Source organism: Oncorhynchus masou, chromosome 6 (assembly GCF_036934945.1).
Source record: "Oncorhynchus masou masou isolate Uvic2021 chromosome 6, UVic_Omas_1.1, whole genome shotgun sequence".
NCBI classification, from domain to species: domain Eukaryota; kingdom Metazoa; phylum Chordata; class Actinopteri; order Salmoniformes; family Salmonidae; genus Oncorhynchus; species Oncorhynchus masou.
Window position 1 is genome coordinate 25,777,399 of NC_088217.1, and position 19,296 is coordinate 25,796,694.

The 19,296-nt window shown below is 43.9% G+C and overlaps 1 pseudogene; it reads left to right on the forward strand.

The window, feature by feature from the left end:
- The first annotated feature begins 1,645 nt into the window (after positions 1-1,645).
- Positions 1,646-14,883, forward strand: LOC135541534 (myosin-4-like; annotated as a pseudogene).
- Positions 14,884-19,296: the final 4,413 nt, after the last annotated feature.

The window sequence follows — 19,296 nt, forward strand, 5'->3', positions numbered from 1 at the left end:
AAGGACAGTAGTGCCCCCTGACGACTCGAGTCGACACTGCATGCTGATTTCCTTGCGAAAGTAAGTGATTGACAGTGCATTTCCACGTAACACTTTGGCTCGGTCTTTCAACCAAACGGTTAATGCACTTTTCAGGTCAGTTCAGATCAGAGTGCAGAGCCGCGCGTGTGCACAGTTGTTGATATTCTTTGCTAGTTTGCAAGTTATTAGCCCAGTTATAGATAAGTATAGGTCAGCAATGGGGAGTCACTGCTTAAAAAAGTAACTCCCTGCACAAAACGTGTAGGCTACATTTCAAACTGTCTTTGAAAAGCCAGGTAAAAAGCTTACGTCTTAATTAAAGGGGCAATGTTGTGTTTTGAGACACGCTTGAAAATGAGGGGTAGCCTACATTGTCTAAATATGTTTGGTAATAATAATTAATTGTATTTTGTAAAGGAGTTCTTGCATTATACAACACAATATAATTTACAGTGACCTATGTGGCCCACGGTGTTACAGACCAAGTTTAAAAAATCATGAATTAATGTCAAGCCGTTCATAATGTAAAAACGTTTTTAAAAGTCTCATGCAATGCAGTCCTGCACTGAACACCACATATAGGCTGCTGTAGGCTATATTTATTTGACCTTTATTTAACTAGGCAAGTCAGTTAAAGAACACATTCTTATTTTCAATGACAGCCTAGGAACAGTGGGTTCGTTCTGCCCCTGAACAGGCTGTTAGAGCGTTGGACTCGTAACCGAAAGGTTGCAAGTTCAAATCCCCGAGCTGACAAGGTACAAACCTGTTGCCAAACAAGGGCTTTGGGATGGAGATGCAATATGGCAGTCGTGCCAACATATCTCATTAGCCACCTGGTGGAAGGGACTTTTTGGCTCTGAGGCTCTTTGCCCTGTTGCCTCCATCATCCTCCAAATCCAACCAACATCAGCCACCTCAGAGCGCAACTGGTCCTGGTTTGGGAACACACACACCAAAGCACGCAACAGGCTGACCAATACAAGGGTTGAAAATTGGTGGCCATCCTGGCAAATTTGAGGATTTTTGAGCCTGACAATGAGCCATCTTCAACAAGGTTGGAAAGTGACAGTGAAGATGAGGCCTCAGAGTCTGATGTTCAAGAGGTGGACATTGAGAAGGTCTAGGGCGAAGACATGGAAGCCTGAGAGGAAGACAACCAAAGCTTTAGTTTCCAGACTATCATTTTACAGATGTATGTTGAAAACAATTTTGGGAGATGCGATGGATCATTGGGGATCATTCAATATCCCCTTTTTTTTTGTTATTCAGTGAAATCATCCCATGTGAATAGTCAACTCATTTATTTAAAGTTCAATTTGTAACTAAATAGCTTTTTTATTTTTTATTTTGGAAGGATTTAATTCTTTTCAATTATGTCTACTTATGATAAGGTAAAAGGTTTCTGTTTCTGTCTCCATATGATATGGTAAATTTATCCAATGCAAAAAACATCTACATTTAAATGGTATTAATATTAATTTTCATATATTTCCCATATATTCCTGTTAATTCCCACAGAAAGTTTCCACCTCTGAGTATTCCACGATATGTGCTACCCTAGCATTGAGTGAATCAGTCTGTATAAGTGACAGCCAATGTTAAAATTATACCTTCAAGTCATATGGCCAAGGTACAGTTGATGTCGGACTTTTACATACACTTAGGTTGGAATCATTAAAACTTGTTTATCAACCACTCCACAAATGTATTGTTAACAAACGATTTATTTGTTATTTTATTTTTCTCTCACCTTTATTTAATCACGTAGACAAGTTGAGAACAAGTTCTCATTTACAACTGCGACCTGGCCAAGATAAAGCAAAGCAGTTTGACACATATAACAACACAGAGTTGCTCATGGAGTAAAACAAACATACAGTCAATAACAGTAGAAAAATAAGTCTATATACAATGCGAGCAAATGAGGTGAGATAAGGGAGGTAAAGGCAATAAATAGACCATGGTGGCAAAGTAAATACAATATAGCAATTAAAACACTGGAATGGTATATTTGACATTAGATGAGTGTGCAAAGTAGAAATTCTGGGGTGCAAAGGAGCAAAGTAAATAAATAAATACAGTAGGGGAAGAGGTAGTTGTTTGGGCTATTTATAGATGCTATGTACAGGTGCAGTGATCTGTGAGCTGCTCTGACAGCCGGTGCTTAAAGCTAGTGAGGGAGATAAGTGTTTCCAGTTTCAGTTTCAGAGATTTTTGTAGTTCGGTCCAGTCATTGGCAGCAGAGAACTGGAAGGAGAGGCGGCCAAAGGAGGAATTGGCTTTGGGGGTGACAAGTGAGATATACCTGCTGGAACTACAGGTGGGTGCTACTATGGTGACCAGCGAGCAGAGATAAGGCGGGACTTTACCTAGCAGGATCTTGTAGATGACCTGGAGCCAGTGTGTTTGGCGACGAGTTTGAAGCGCGGGCCAGCCAACGAGAGTGTACAAGTCGCAGTGGTGGATAGTATATGGGGTCTTGGTGACAAAACAGATGGCACTGTGATAGACTGCATCCAATTTGTTGAGTAGGGTGTTGGAGGCTATTTTGTAAATGACTTCGCCAAAGTCGAGGATCAGTAAGATGGTTAGTTTTACGAGGGTATGTTTGGCAGCACGAGTGAAGGATGCCTTGTTGCGAAATAGGAAGCCAATTCTAGATTTAACTTTGGATTGGAGATGTTTTTTGTGAGTCTGTAAGGAGAGTTTACAGTCTAACCAGACACCTAGGTATTTGTAGTTGTCCACATATTCTAAGTCAGAACCGTCCAGAGTAGTGATGTTGGACAGGCGTGCAGATGCAGGCAGCGATCGGTTGAAGAACATGCATTTAGTTTTACTTGTATTTAAGAGCAGTTGGAGGCCACGGAAGGAGAGTTGTATGGCATTGAAGCTCGTCTGGAGGGTTGTTAACACAGTGTCCAGAGAAGGGCCAGAAGTATACAGAATGGTGTCGTCTGCGTAGAGGTGGATCAGAGACTCACCAGCAGCAAGAGCGACATCATTGATGTATACAGAGAAGAGAGTCGACCCAAGAATTGAACCCTGTGGCACCCCATAGAGACTGCCAGAGGCCCGGACAACAGGCCCACAGATTTGACACACTGAACTCGGTTGGAGAAGTAGTTGGTGAACAAGGTGAGGCAATCATTTGAGAAACCAAGGCTGTTGAGTCTGCCGATGAGGATGTGGTGATTGACAGAGTCGAAAGCCTTGGCCAGGTCAAAGAATACAGCTGCACAGTATTGTTTTTTATTGATGGCGGTTAGGACCTTGAGCGTGGCTGAGGTGCAGCCATGACCAGCTCTGAAACCAGATTGCGTAGCGGAGAAGGTACGGTGGGATTCGAAATGGTCGGTGATCTGTTTGTTAACTTGGCTTTCGAAGACCTTAGAAAGGCAGGGTATGATATATATCAGTCTGTAGCAGTTTGGGTCAAGAGTGTCCTCCCCTTTGAAGAGGGGGATGACCGCAGCTTTGGGAATCTCAGACGACACTAAAGAGAGGTTGAACAGGCTAGTAATTGGGGTTGCAACAATTTCGGTAGATCATTTTAGAAAGAAAGGGTCCAGATTGTCTAGCCCGGCTGATTTGTGAGGGTCCAGATTTTGCAGGACTTTCAGAACATCAGCTGACTGGATTTGGGAGAAGGAGAAATGGGGAAGGCTTGGGTGAGTTGCTGTGGGGGGTGCAGTGCTGTTGACCGGGGTAGTGGTAGCCAGGTGGAAAGCATGGCCAGCCGTAGAAAAATGCTTTTTGAAATTCTCAGTTATAGTGGATTTATCGGTGGTGACAGAGTTAAACTATGGTCTTGGCAAGTTGGTTAGGACATCTACTTTGTGCATGACACAAGTAATTTTCCAACAATTGTTTACACACAGATTATTTCACTAATAATTCACTGTATCACAATTCCAGTTTGACAGAAGTTTACATACACTAAGTTGACTGTGCCTATAAACAGCTTGAATTCCATAAAATTATGTCATGATTTAGAAGGTTCTGATAGGCTTATTGACATCACTCGAGTCACCTGGAGTTATACCTGTGGATGTATTTCAAGGCCTAACTTCAAACTCAGTGCCTCTTTGCTTGACATCATGGGAAAATCAAAAGAAATCAGTCAAGACCTCGGAAAAAAATGTGTAAAATCTCCACAAGTCTGGTTCATCCTTGGGAGCAATTTCCAAACGCTCAAAGGTACCACGTTCATCTGTACAAGCAATAGTACGGAAGTATAAACACCATGGGTCCACGCAGCCGTCATACCGCTCAGGAAGGAGATTTGTTCTGTCTCCTAGAGATGAACTTACTTTGGTGCGAAAGTGCAAATCAATCCCAGAACTACAGCAAAGGACCGTGTGAAGTTGCTGGAGGAAACAGGTACACAAGTATCTAAATCCACAAAAGTTCTATATCAACCTAACCTGAAAGGCCGCTCAGTAAGGAAGAAGCCACTGCTCCAAAACCGCCATATTATATAGCTATTGTGTGAGGCCGACAGTCGTTAAAAGAGAAGTTAAGTGTGAAGACAACACAGAAATTACATGACGCACAAAAACATTGGTACCATTTCAAAGGAGGTAGTGTGCAAAGGCCTCTGGGAAGGAAGTTGAAGCTTGGTCGCAAATGGGTCTTCCAAATGGACAATGACCCTAAGCATACTTCCAAAGTCGTGGCAAAATGGCTTAAGGACAACAACGCCAAGCTATTGGATTGGTCATCACAAAGCGTTGACCTCAATCCTATAGAAAATGTGTGGGCAGAACTGATAATGCGTGTGCGGGCAAGGAGGCCTTCAAACCTGACTCAGTTACACCAGCTCTGTCAGGAGGAATAGGCCAAAATTCACCCAACTTATTGTGGGAAGCTTGTGGAAGGCTAACCAAAACGTTTGACCCAAGTTAAACAATTTAAAGGCAATGCTACCAAAAACTATTTGAGTGTATGTAAACTTCTGACCCACTGGGAATGTGATGCAAGAAATAAAAGCTGAAATAAATCACTCTCTACTATTATTCTGACATTCCACATTCTTAAAATAAAGTGGTGATCCTAACTGACCTAAGACAGGGAATTTGTTACTAGGATTATATGTCAGGAATTGTGAAAACTGAGTTTAAATATATTTGGCTAAGGTGTATGTTAACTTCCGATTTCAACTGTATGTCTCCATGGCTTTGATGCAGATTGAAATATGGTTGTTTAATGACAACTAGTGGTGGGGACACGCAACTGCATCTACTTTGGGTCAATATTCTGCAGGATTCAGTGCTGTTTAATTTTTTCCTTTCCTTTTTTCTTGCATGAATGATCTGAATCTAGGATTACAGGGAATCTCCGCAACTATATTCAATGTGCGGGATAAAATTGAGGCTATGATTAAGAAGATAGAAAAGAGCTCTATCTGCATTAAAAAGGACAACACACGTCTTTCTATCATTGCATGAGTTATTGTAACGGCAGATCTCCTCTTCGTCTGAAGAGGAGTAAGGATCGGACCAAGATGCAGCGTGGTAAGTGTCCATAATGTTTTTAATAAAGACATACGAACACTCGAACCAAAACAATAAACGATAACGTGAAATCTACAAAAAACGAAACAGTACCGTGTGGCGACAAACACCCACAAACCAACAGTGAAACCCAGGCTACCTAAGTATGATTCTCAATCAGAGACAACTAACGACACCTGCCTCTGATTGAGAACCATACTAGGCCGAAACAGAAACCAAACATAGAAAAACAAACAGACTGCCCACCCCAACTCATGCCCTGACCATACTAAATAAAGACAAAACAAAGGAAATAAAAGGTCAGAACGTGACAGTTATTGAGTGCAAATGAACTCAAGCTTACAGACAATATCAAATGTGATTTAGCGAAGCACCTGAGTGAGCTGGGTGCGCAATTACGCAAGGACTTTCCCGAAACGGACAACACAAACAACTGGATTCATTATCCCTTTCATGCCCTGCCTCCAGTCCACTTACCGATATCTGAACAAGAGAGCCTCATCGAAATTGCAACAAGCGATTCTGTGGAAATTGAATTTAATCAGAAGTCACTACCAGATTTCTGGATAGGGCTGCGCTCAGTGTTTCTTGCCTTGGCAAATTGCGCTGTTAAGCCACTGATGCCCTTAGCAACTACGTACCTACAGCGGGGAGAACAAGTATTTGATACACTGCCGATTTTGCAGGTTTTCCTACTTACAAAGCATGTAGAGGTCTGTAACTTTTATCATAGGTACACTTCAACTGTGAGAGACGGAATCTAAAACAAAAATCCAGAAAATCACATTGTATGATTTTTTTAAGCAATTAATTTGCACTTTCTGTGTTTGAACATTAGTACAATAGCTTGGAGCAACTTTGCATCAACTTCACCAATGAGAAACTGCAACAGTTTTTCAATTTTCAACCGCCACATGTTTGTACTGGGGCAAGAGGAGTACAAGAAAGAGGGAATTGAATGGGAGTTCATTGACTTTGGGATGGACTTGGCCTGCATTGAGCTTATAGAGAAGGTAGGTGAGATCTTAAAAAGGCAGACAATACAATAACAGACATGTCTGCTTATCAGTTTAATATTTCACATTGTCTTGTCACGAACAGCGAATGGGCATATTCTCCATCCTTGAAGAGGAGTGCATGTTCCCCAAGGCTTCAGACACTACCTTCAAGAGCAAGCTGTATGACCAGCATCTTGGTAAAACCAAAGTTTTGAGAAACCTAAACCTGGAAAAGGCAAGGCTGAGGCCACTTTGCCCTGGTGCACTATGCTGGTACTGTGGACTACAATGTCACAGGCTGGCTGGACAAGAACAAGGACCCCCTGAATGACTCTGTTGTGCAGCTGTACCAGAAGTCCTCAGTCAAACTGTTGGCTATGCTTTATGTAGGAGCAGCAGCTTCACAAGCAAACGGTACATCCCATGGTATCCAGAATTGCTCATACTACAGAAGGAGACTTTATCTACCCCTTCCCTGGTTATATAGTTTATGGTTATAAAGCACTGCATTAGAAGTGGTCATTTTAATTAAATAGCATTAGTATTACTGGAAATGTCAGTATACTGGATTTATATATGACTATATACATATACAATACACTATTCTTTAGATTGACCCAATGTATATAATATACATGAGTCAATATTCGTTTTCAGAATATTCACAATATTCAGAATATTTCATAATATGTAAAAATCTAATTGGGATGAAAAATAACTGGCCTAACACATTTGTAAACAGATGCTGCAAAAGGAGGCGGAGGCAAGAAGAAGAAGGGTGGTTCCTTCCAGACTGTGTTGGCTCTGTTCAGGGTATCTGCATCTGTATTATTCTTTATTATGATGTAATAAGGTGTATTATTTTGAAAATGGAAACTGTGGGGTGCTAATAGGTAGCTATAATCGGTATTTAACTGTTTGGGTTATTATCATGTAAACCAGTTGTATATCATTCAATATCTTAATGAATATTCTTCCAAATCCATGGGTATATTTTATTAATTGAAATGACTGGACATCTTACAGAATGTGGCTTTAAAAAAAGTGTCAAACACAACTTTGTTTATTTGGAAAATGTGTAAGTTGGGAATGAGATTCTGTAATAAACAAAGTTGTGTTTGACACTTTTTTTAAAGCCACATTCTGTAAGACGGTAGCTACACTACTTTACAGAGCAGTGTCTTTTAACCCTGGTCCTGGGAACTCAAAGTGGTGCACATTTTAGTGTTTGCCCTAGTACTACACACCTGATTCCACTTATCAAATGTTTGATGATGAGTTAATTAATGGATTCAGGTGTGTAGTGCTAGGGCAAAAAACAAAATGTGCAGCCCTTTGGGTCCCCAGGACCATCATTCAGAAACACTGTTATAGAGTATGTTATATTGAGCCAGTGAAGAGAATCCCCCCAAAACTATTTTTTAAATGATTATTATTAACAGAGAAGCAATTTACTCCATCCAATACAACATCCGCTCATTTATGAACGTAAAACACTCACCATGGATGAAGCTGTACTTCAAGATCAAGCCTCTTTTAAAATCAGCAGAAGCTGAAAAAGAGATGGCCGCAATGAAGGAAAACGTTGAGAAAATTAAGGAGGATCTGGCAAAGGCCTTGGCCTTTTCTTCTGCAGGAAAAATAATGACCTGCAGCTACAGATAGCATCTGTAAGTTAACAAATTGCTTGAGTGCTCTGAGCTTAAGAAAGACATTGATGACTTGGAGCTCACCTTGGCCAAAGTGGCGAAAGAGAAACATGCCACTGAAAATAAGGTTTACCTTTTATGACGAGGTTGTGAAGTTGTGTATTAATTTTAAATGTAAAAGACAAAGCATTGATGATTTTATATGAAATAATTCAATTTAGGTTAAAAACCTGACAGAGGAGATGTCTTCTCAAGATGAATGCATTATCAAGTTAACCAAGGAGAAGAAAGCCCTCCAAGAGGCACACCAGCAGGTTCTTAATGATCTCCAGGCAGAGGAAGACAAAGTCAACACTCTGACCAAGGCCAAGACCAAACTTGAACAGCAAGTGGATGATGTGAGTAAGAGATGTGACAACCAAGGTCATACATAGCCCTCTTAAAACAGCTTCATGTTATCATCCAAGGAAATAAAATAAATGTACTGTTTACTTAATATTGTGAAACTGTTCTTGTGTGGTCTAGTTGGAGGGTACCCTGGAGCAAGAAAAGAAGGTCCGCATGGACCTTGAGAGAGCCAAGAGGAAGCTTGAAGGAGATCTGAAACTGTCCCCGGAGTCCTTGATGGACCTGGAGAATGACAAGCAGCAGTCTGATGAGAAGATCAAGAGTACATTTAAAATCTAAACAGTTGTTGAACCATTCTCGAGAAGGGATCACCTGATATATATTTTAATATATACTTTTTTTATTCCAAAACAGGAAAGACTTTGAGACAAGCCAAATTCTCAGCAAAATTGAAGATGGGCAGGCATTTGGTGCTCAGCTTCAGGAGAATGTCAAAGAACTCCAGGTGATCTGTCAGTTCAATATGCCACAACAAAAAAGATTAATAACATAGATACATTATGAAGCCCTATCTTATGTTGTGTCATGTTTTAAGCAAATAAACATTTAAATCCAGATTGAAGCTGAACATGCTGCTCTTGCCAAGGTTGAGAAGCAGAGGTCTGATCTCTCTAGGGAACTTGAGGAGATCAGTGAGAGACTTGAAGAGGCTGGTGGTGCAACATCTGTTCAGATTGAGATGAGCAAGAAGCGTGAGGCTGAGTTCCAGAAGCTGCGTCGTGATCTTGAAGAGTCCACACTGCAGCATGAGGCCACCACTGCTGCTCTCCGTAAGAAGCAGGCCGACACAGTGGCAGAACCGGGAGAGCAAATCGACAACCTCCAGCGTGTCAAACAGAAGTTGGAGAAGGAGAAGAGTGAATTCAAAATGGAGATTGTTGACCTCTCCAGCAATATGGAAGCTATCACCAAAGCAAAGGTGGGAGATGTGGTTGCCAGAATATAAAAAAAAAATAACCTGATGATAATAATGAAAAATAACCTGTTAAACGTTCTTGATAGGGTAATCTAGAAAGAATGTGCTGAACCCTTGAAGATCAACTGAGTGAATTAAAGATAAAGAATGATGAGCATGTCCACCAACTTAATGACATAAATGTTCAGAGAGCAAGGCTTCTGACTGAGAATGGTGAGTTTAAAAGGGAAGATTAGTATTTCTGTTTGTTTTCCATAATACCAATAAACCTAACTTCCGACTTTCTGTCACAATCAGGTGAACTTGATCGTCAAATGGAGGAGAAAGAATATCTTGTTTCACAGCTGACCAGGGCTAAGCAGGCTTACACACAGCAGATTGAGGAACTCGAGAGGCATATTGAAGAGGAAGTGAAGGTCAACTGTCATCTCCTACTATACTGCCTCTTTGTGATTCATATAAATGTTCCATTTTGATGAAGTGCTTAATTTTAACTTTTGTTTTGTTACTGCTGACCATTAGGCCAAAAATGCCCTAGCCCATGTTGTGCAGTCAGCCCGCCATGACTGTGATCTGCTTCGGGAGCAGTTTGAGGAAGAGCAGGAGGCCAAGGCTGAGCTGCAGCGTGCCTTGTCCAAGGCCAACAGCGAGGTCGCTCAGTGGAAAACCAAATATGAGACTGATGCCATTCAGCGCACTGAGGAGCTTGAGGATGCCAAGTAATTTAAAAAAACATTCTACCTCTAACTACATAATCACCAAAGTACCTACAATGGCTAAAATTAGAGGTTTTTTTCTGTCTTTTTACAGGAAAAAGCTTACCCAGCATCTGCAAGATGCGCGGGAAGTTGTTGAAGAAACAAACTCGTAGTGTGCTTCTCTGGAGAAGACCAAGCAAAGACTGCTGGGTGAAGTGGAGGATCTCATGATTGATGTGGAGAGAGCTAATGCTTTGGCTGCCCAGCTTGACAAGAAGCAAAGGAACTTTGACAGGGTAATGTTTTGACAAAGATATCAATGAAATACAGTCAAATCTATACATTATTCATTCTTGCATATTCATTTACTTAACTGTGCTCCCATGTTCTGGCCGAGTGGAAGCAGAAGTATGAGGAGGGCCAGGCAGAGCGAGAAGGGTCTTTGAAAGAGGCTCGCTCTCTCAGCACTGAACTGTTCAAGATGAAGAATTCATATGAAGAAGCTTTGGACCACCTGGAGACACTGAAGAGAGAGAACAAGAACATATGGGAAAATTTAAATAAATCATCTCTTTTTAACAATGCACCATCTATGCTCTGGTATGTGTGGATACAAATCCACAACGTTATTCATTTCTCTCCATTTTTCATTTCAATAGAGGAGATCTCTGACCTGACTGAACTGGTTGGTGAGTCTGGAAAGAGCATCCATGAACTGGATAAGGCAAAGAAGACTGTGGAGAATGAGAAGGCAGAAATCCAAGCTGCACTAGAAGAAGCAGAGGTGTACACCACAATAGTTTTTATCTCAACAAAGTGATCATGATAATATACATGTCATTCCTACATCACTACATTATTTAATGGTTTGGGTATTGTTCAATTCTATAGGGCACACTGGCACATGAGGAATCCAAGATTCTTCGTATACAGCTGGAGCTCAACCAGATCAAAGGGGAAGTTGACAGGAAGCTGGCGGAGAAGGATGAGGAGATAACGCAGATCAAGAGGAACAGCCAGAGGGTGATGGACTCCATGCAGAGCACTCTGGACTCTGAGATCAGGGGTAGGAATGATGCTATGAGAGTCAAGAAAAAGATGGAGGGAGACCTCAATGAGATGGAGATTCAGCTGAGCCATGCCAACCGTCAGGCTGCTGAAGCCCAGAAACAGCTGAGGAATGTCCAGGGAGCATTCAAGTTATAAACTTTATTTTTGTATTGAGTCCCAAATGGATTGTTCTTTCTCTTTACATGTTGTTAAAATACATTTTCCAAATATCCTCAGGATGCCCAACTGCAACTTGACGACGCCATCCACGTCGCAGATGACATGAAGGAGCAGGTATCTATGGTGGAGCGCAGGAATAACCTAATGATGGCTGAAATTGAAGAACTGAGGGCTGCCCTGGAACAGACTGAGAGAGGCCGCAAAGTGGCGGAGCAGGAGCTGGTTGATGCCAGCGAGCGTGTAGGACTGCTGCACTCTCAGGTACAGTGCCTTGTGAAAGTATTCGGCCCCCTTGAACTTTGCGACCTTTTGCCTCATTTCAGGCTTCAAACATAAAGATATAAAACTGTATTTTTTTGTGAAGAATCAACAACAAGTGGGACAAAATCATGAAGTGGAACGACATTTATTGGATATTTCTAACTTTTTTAACAAATCAAAAACTGAAAAATGCTGCACTGAAAGTAAAGGGGCTGAATAATTTTGCACGCCCAATTTTTCAGTTTTTGATTTGTTAAAAAAGTTTGAAATATCCAATAAATGTCGTTCCACTTCATGATTGTGTCCCACAGTTTGTAGAGCATGGTGCTTGCAAAGCAAAGGGTCATGGGTTTTAACCTGCTGGGGCCACTCATATGTAAAATGTATGCACAAGTGACTGTAAACTCCTTTGGATTACAGCGTCTGCTCCGTACCGTATATAGGCCTGGAAAATAATGATGGTTATGGGAAAATATGTTTTCATAATCTTATCTAAGGTTCAACTTGAAGTAAAAAATAAGTAGAATACAAAATGGGATAGGTAACACAAACCAAATGATAAGAAACCTGAATAAAGGCAAACATACAGTACATTAATCAAGTTCGACCCTCTACCTTGTAGTCTCTACCTTGTGGTCTACAATTTATAAGACATTTGAACTTCTGCATGTTTTCCCCAAACATGCAGTATAATTGTTGAATGTTGTATTTTTGTGATCCAAACAGGAGGAGCAGGCCAACACTCACCTGACCAGGTTCAGGAAGGTGCAGCATGAGCTGGAGGAAGCTCAGGAGCGTGCTGACATCTCCGAGTCCCAGGTCAACAAGTTTAGAGCCATTAGCCGTGAAATTGGCAGCAAGGTACAATTAATTTGAATGCCATTTTTAAGAAATCATGACTAAAAAATCGAATCACACAAAACAATGCATTTCTTGCTTAATCTCATTATGCCAGTTCCATAATAGATTTTCAGGAGAAGATAGATAATACATTGCCATATAGAGCAAATGGTTAATATAACATTTCTCAAAATCCCATTAAGGTAAAGGATAAGAGACAATTAAAAATATATGTTATTTTCCAGGGGAAGGCAGCTGAAGAGTGAGAGACAAAGTCCAGATGAGACAAAGTATCAAAAGGTCGTACAATGTGATTTTTTTGGTGAAATGTTCTCATGAAGCAAAAATGTATCTGCAAAACCCTATAAATTGTTTTCATAATTTACCTGTGAAATGAACTGTGTCATCATTGATTGAACCACTATGAAATGCCAGATGATGTAGTGTTTTAGTCAGCAGACACTCTTTATCCAGAGCGATTAGGGTTAAGTGCCTTGCTCAAGGGCACATCAACAGATTTGTTCACCTAGTTGGCTCAGGGGGTTGAACCAGTGACATTTCGGTTACTGGTTCAACTCTCTAAGCCGCTTGGCTACCTGCCGCCATAAACAGCTACATTAGTCAGGGCATTATCACTGTTTCAGCTGCTGTATGAAAGCCGCATGAATGAGGGGTCAATACAATAATCGTAAGGGAGTTGTAATCGATAACACACCTCGTTTATTCTCCTCAGGACTTTAAAGGGCCCTACACACTGCGGACCCAGCTTCCAGCAGGGCAAGTGGAGGGGCAGGTTTCGGGTCGAGAGCCAGACCCTGTCCCCCGGTACAAACACGGGGGCCTCACTGCGGTGGCGGTCAGCACTCCTCTTCTGCCGTCCACTCGCTTTTTGGAGAGATTCCTGGACGGCCCTCCAGGTCTCCTTGGAGCGCTGTACCCATTCCTCCACCGCAGGAGCCTCGGTCTGGCTCGGATGCCATGGTGCCAGGACCGGCTGGTACCCCAACACACACTGAAAAGGGGACACGTTAGTAGAGGAGTGGCGTAGTGAGTTCTGGGCCATTTCAGCCCAGGGAATGTATCGTGCCCACTCCCCTGGCCGATCCTGGCAATACGACCGCAGAAACCTACCCACCTCCTGGTTCACTCTCTCCACCTGCAACATTACTCTCGGGGTGATAATCGGAGGTCAGGCTGACAGAGACCCCCAAACGTTCCATGAATGCCCTCCAAAGTCGGGACGTGAATTGGGGGCCCCGATCAGAAACTATGTCCTCCGGCACCCCGTAGTGTCGAAAGACGTGGGTGAATAATGCCTCCGCCGTCTGTAGGGCTGTAGGGATACCGGGCAACGGGAGGAGACGGCAGGACTTAGAGAACCGATCCACAATCACTAGAACCGTGGTGTTCCCCTGAGACAGGGGAAGATGGGTCAGGAAATCTACGGATAGATGTGACCATGGCCATTGTGGAACGGGGAGGGGTTGTAACTTCCCTCTAGGAAGGTGCCTAGGAGCCTTACTTTGGGCGCACACCGAACAGGAGGAGACATAAACCTTAACGTCCTTAGCCAAGGTAGGCCACCAATACCTCCCCCTGAATCATTCGAGCCACTCCTTACTTCCCTATATGATCGAATGATATGTTGTGAATTAGCTCTCATTCTTTCCTTGTGGAAAGATGATATTGAACAGGCCAAGATAGAGGGCATTAAGACATTTCTGAGAAGTTTACACATTTTTCTACAAAAGGCTAAGCTGTGATTCAATATATTTAACTTGTGATTTCATGAATAGGAATATTTTCTAGTAATATTTATGTCCGTTGCGTTATGCTAATTAGTGTCAGTTGATGACAATGCTCCCGGATCCTGGATGGGTAGTACCAAGAGGTTTTAACTACCAGGAAACATCATTATGGTGAGGTTGATTTCACATCTTGCCAAGTATTGTACAGATGAAGAACAGAGAGTCAAATCTGTGGAGTGGTTGATTGACTCACAGAGGCATAAATCAGCTGCAATTTATAGGTGTAAAGGATCTTACTTTGACCAGTATTGTCGTAGCAAAATAATCCTGCAGCAACAGGATTTGAATGTTACTTGATCGGTGGTAAGGCTATGAAGCTACAGTGCTCAGCATATGTGCGAACTCCAGGTGACAATCTCATGAAGTTGGCTGAGAGAATGCCAAGAGTGCAAAGCTGTCATCAAGGCAAAGGGTGCCTACTTTGAAGAATCTAAAATCTAAAGTATATTTTGATTTGTTTAACACATTTTTGGTTACTAAAATATTCCATATGTGTTATTGTAGAAAATAGTAAAAATAAAGAAAAACACTTGAATGAGTAGGTGTGTCCAAACTTTTGACTGGTACTGTGTATTATTCTGCAGTCCTTTAAATGTACTTTTCAAGGAGATACACCTGTTTCTACTGTCATGTGTTATCATCATTCTATCAAGTCCACAGTGTCACGCCCTGGTCTTAGTATTTTGTGTTTTCTTTATCTATTTGGTCAGGCCAGGGTGTGACATGAGTTTTTGTATGTGGTGTGTTTTGTCTTGGTTTTTTCACAGGTATTGGGATTGTAGCTTAGTGGGGTGTTCTAGGTTAGTCTATGGCTGTCTGAAGTGGTTCTCAATCAGAGGCAGGTGTTTATCGTTGTCTCTGATTGGGAACCATATTTAGGCAGCCATATTCTTTGAGTGTTTGGTGGGTGATTGTCGTTATGTCCTTGTTTCTGTCTATGTGTTACTTTGCACCAGTATAGGCTGTTTCAGTTTTCGTGTTACGTTTTTTGTTTTGTAGTGTTTGTGTTTAGTTGCTTTTTATTAAACATGAATCTCAATAGCCACGCTGCATTTTGGTCCGACTCTCCTTCACCTATAGAAAATCGTGACAGAATCACCCACCACAACAGGACCAAGCGGCGTGGTAACGGGCAGGAGCAGCGAAATAAGGATTTCTGGACTTGGGAGGAAATCCTCGACGGTAAAGGACCCTGGGTACAGCCTGGAGGATATCGCTGCCCCAAAGAAGAGCTGGAGGCGGCGAAGGTGGAGAGGCGCTGGTATGAGGAGGCAGCACAGCGGCGTGGATGGAAGCCCGAGAGTCAGCCCCAAACATTTATTGGGGGGGGCTCACAGGAAGTATGGCGAAGCCAGGTAGGAGACCTGCGTCAACTTCCTGTGGTTACCGGGGGGCTAGAGAGACCGGGCAGGCACCGTGTTATGCTGTGAAGCGCACGGTGTCCCCAGTGCGGGTGCATAGCCCGGCGCGATACATTCCAGCTCAGCGTATCTGCCGGGCTAGAGTGGGCATCGAGCCAAGTTCCATGAAGCCGGCTCTACGCATCTGGTCTCCAGTGCGTCTCCTTGGGCCGGCTTACATGGCACCAGCCTTGCGCATATTGTCCCCGGTTTGCCTGCATAGCCCAGTGCGGGCTATTCCACCTCGCCGCACTAGCAGAGCAACCGGGAGTATTCAACCAGGTAAGGTTGGGCAGGCTCGGTGCTCAAGAGCTCCTGTGCGCCTGCACGGTCCGGTCTACCCTGTACCACCTCCACGCACCAGCCCTCCGGTGGCAGCTCCCCACACCAGGCTTACTGTGCGTGTCCTCGGCCCAGTACCACCAGTGCCAGCACCACGCATCAGGCCTACAGTGCGCCTCGCCTCTCCAGCGCTGCCAGAGCCTTCCTCCTCTCCAGCGCTGCTGGAGTCTCCCGCCTGTTTAGCGCTGCCAAAGCCTTCCGCCTCTACAGCGCTGTCGGGTTCTCCCACCTGTTTAGAGCTGCCAGAGCCTTCCTCCTCTACAGCGCTGCTGGAGTCTCCTGCCTGTTCAGCGCAGCCAGAGCTGCCAGTCTGCATGGAGCAGCCAGAGCTGCCAGTCTGCATGGAGCAGCCAGAGCCGCCAGTCTGCATGGAGCAGCCAGAGCCGCCAGTCTGCATGGAGCAGCCAGAGCCGCCAGTCTGCATGGAGCAGCCAGAGCCGCCAGTCTGCATGGAGCAGCCAGAGCCGCCAGTCTGCATGGAGCAGCCAGAGCCGCCAGTCTGCATGGAGCAGCCAGAGCCGCCAGTCTGCATGGAGCAGCCAGAGCCGCCAGTCTGCATGGAGCAGCCAGAGCCGCCAGTCTGCATGGAGCAGCCAGAGCCGCCAGGAGCAGCCAGAGCCGCCAGTCTGCATGGAGCAGCCAGAGCCGCCAGTCTGCATGGAGCAGCCAGAGCCGCCAGTCTGCATGGAGCAGCCAGAGCCGCCAGTCAGCATGGAGCAGCCAGAGCCGCCAGTCAGCATGGAGCAGCCAGAGCCGCCAGTCAGCATGGAGCAGCCAGAGCCGCCAGTCAGCATGGAGCAGCCAGAGCCGCCAGTCAGCATGGAGCAGCCAGAGCCGCCAGTCAGCATGGAGCAGCCAGAGCCGCCAGTCAGCATGGAGCAGCCAGAGCCGCCAGCCAGCATGGAGCAGCCAGAACCGCCAGCCAGCCAGGATCTGCCAGAGCCAACTACCTGCCTGAGCTTCCTCTCAGTCCCCATCTGCCCCTCAGTCCCCATCTGCCCCTCAGTCCCCAGCTGCCCCTCAGTCCCCAGCTGCCCCTCAGTCCCCAGCTGCCCCTCAGTCCCCAGCTGCCCCTCAGTCCCGAGCTGCCCCTCAGTCCAGAGCTGCCCCTCAGTCCCGAGTTGCCCCTCAGTCCAGTGGGGTCCTTGGTGAGGACTACTAGGCCAAGGTCGGCGGCGAGGTTCGCCTATCTAAGGACACCAGGAAGATGGACATAGACTTTGTTAGAGTGGGGTCCACGTCCCGCGCCGGAGCCGCCACCGTGGACAGACGCCCACCCGGACCCTCCCCTACGGGTTTTGGTGTGCGGCAAGGAGTCCGCACCTTGGGGGGGGGGGGGGGTGGTTCTGTCACGCCCTGGTCTTAGTATTTTGTGTTTTCTTCATCTATTTGGTCAGGCCAGGGTGTGACATGGGTTTTTGTATGTCGTGTGTTTTATCTTGTTTTTTTTTCTCAGGCATTGGGATTGTAGCTTATTGGGGTGTTCTCGGTAAGTCTATGGCTGTCTGAAGTAGTTCTCAATCAGAGGCAGGTGTTTATCGTTGTCTCTGATTGGGAACCATATTTAGGCAGCCATATTCTTTGAGTGTTTGGTGGGTGATTGTCCTTATTTCTGTCTATGTGTTACTTTGCACCAGTATAGGCTGTTTCGGTTTTCGTGTTACGTTTTTTGTTTTGTAGTGTTTGTGTTTAGTTGCTTTTTATTAAACATGAATCTCAATAGCCACGCCACGTTTTGGTCCGACTCTCCTTCACCTATAGAAAATCGTGACACACAGACTGACAACTGTTTAGGCCCAACTTTGCTTGTTAGTCACATGAAAGACTTGCAAGGATTCTGGAACAGTATGCCGGTGACATGTGAGAGCTTCTCCACAGTTAAACTGGGATCCTCTGCAGTGCCAAGGTGCATTAGGGGAGATTAGCTTCAACATAAGACCAAAACAATGTCTGAACTCCAGTAACTGATATCCTTTACAGAACAGCATTTTCACAACATTAAGAAACGGTATATCACAAGTGACCTATTCTATAAATACTCAGTGAAATTGAACCCACAGTTTGGGAGGCTTAATTTCCATTGTGACTAGGTTGCCATTTATACTTCCAATACCGCATTCTATTTGAGAACAGAGCTCTTAATCAATAATTAAATATTGATGTCAGTTATAAAAACATATTTGACATAGTAACATTTATTAGATTATCCATTTACAGTGCCTTGCGAAAGTATTCGGCCCCCTTGAACTTTGCGACCTTTTGCCACATTTCAGACTTCAAACATAAAGATATAAAACTGTATTTTTTTTTGAAGAATCAACAACATGTGGGACACAATCATGAAGTGGAACGAAATTTATTGGATATTTCAAACTTTTTTAACAAATCAAAAACTGAAAAATTGGGCGTGCAAAATTATTCAGCCCCCTTAAGTTAATACTTTGTAGCGCCACCTTTTGCTGCGATTACAGCTGTAAGTCGCTTGGGGTATGTCTCTATCAGTTTTGCACATCGAGAGTGAAATTTTTTCCCATTCCTCCTTGCAAAACAGCTCGAGCTCAGTGAGGTTGGATGGAGAGCATTTGTGAACAGCAGTTTTCAGTTCTTTCCACAGATTCTCGATTGGATTCAGGTCTGGACTTTGACTTGGCTATTCTAACACTGGATATGTTTATTTTTGAACCATTCCATTGTAGATTTTGCTTTATGTTTTGGATCATTGTCTTGTTGGAAGACAAATCTCTGTCCCAGTCTCAGGTCTTTTGCAGACTCCATCAGGTTTTCTTCCAGAATGGTCCTGTATTTGGCTCCATCCATCTTCCCATCAATTTTAACCATCTTCCCAGTCCCTGCTGAAGAAAAGTAGGCCCAAACCATGATGCTGCCACCACCATGTTTGACAGTGGGGATGGTGTGTTCTGGTTGATGAGCTTTGTTGCTTTTACGCCAAACATAACGTTTTGCATTGTTGCCAAAAAGTTCAATTTTGGTTTCATCTGACCAGAGCACCTTCTTCCACATGTGTGTCTCCCAGGTGGCTTGTGGCAAACTTTAAACTACACTTTTTATGGATATCTTTAAGAAATGGCTTTCTTCTTGCCACTCTTCCATAAAGGCCAGATTTGTGCAATATACGACTGATTGTTGTCCTATGGACAGTCTCCCACCTCAGCTGTAGATCTCTGCAGTTCATCCAGAGTGATCAT